Below are 852 nucleotides of genomic sequence, written 5' to 3' on the forward strand. Positions count from 1 at the left end.
AGGAAAGAAAAGAAGGAAGGGAGGGAGGGGAGGGGGATGGGGAGGGAAAGGAGGGAGGCAGGAAGGGAGGGAGGAAGGAAGAAAAGAAGGAAGGAAGGGTAGGAAGGAAATATTATACAGATCTTAACTGTAATTACTATGACCCCAAAAATGGACACCCAAAGTCTAACCAGATCTTCTGACCCCTGAGCTCATAATTGCATGTGCACATACCCCTATGCCATGCTGTCCACAGCATGTCCACAGCCAGGCTGTGGCCAGCGTCCAGGGCACAGCAGAGCCCCTCCAGCCTAAATGAGCTCTCTGATTACCCAACACTCATGCCCACTCCTTTTCTTGCCAGTCCCTGGACAGCCTTGGAAATGGGAAAGGTATAGAGAAGCACTATAAGCCCAGCACGTCTTCCCCTAATGTAGGTGTGTCTGCAGGCTGGAAATTGAGGTTCAAGTGCACAAGAACTGAAAGCCTCAACAAAAGTAGAAACTTTACCCTCTGTTCTGAAAACACCACGAGCCTTATTTTTATTTCTAAATTCATTCAAAAGCTTTCCAGAGAGAAGGGCAGCCTCTGTATCATGTGCATGTGTGTCTATGGCAGCTCTCAAAGCAAGTTAGCGGTTTCAAGCTTCTTAAATATTCTAATCTGAACAATCCTAACTGATTTAAAGAAATAAAAGTGCATAAACACACATACTAAAAAAGCAGAGGGACTAAAGTAAAAGCCAAGGAGAACAAAAAAGGTTATTTACTGAAATGTTGACCCAGCGTTGCAATTAACGTGCAATGGATTTTCTTTTCCTCCAACCTGGACCTAGTTCCAATACTCTGATATCAATCTTGGTGATTTTGCGAT

This window comes from Colobus angolensis, unplaced genomic scaffold, assembly GCF_000951035.1.
Source record: "Colobus angolensis palliatus isolate OR3802 unplaced genomic scaffold, Cang.pa_1.0 Scaffold12, whole genome shotgun sequence".
Lineage (NCBI taxonomy): Eukaryota > Metazoa > Chordata > Mammalia > Primates > Cercopithecidae > Colobus > Colobus angolensis.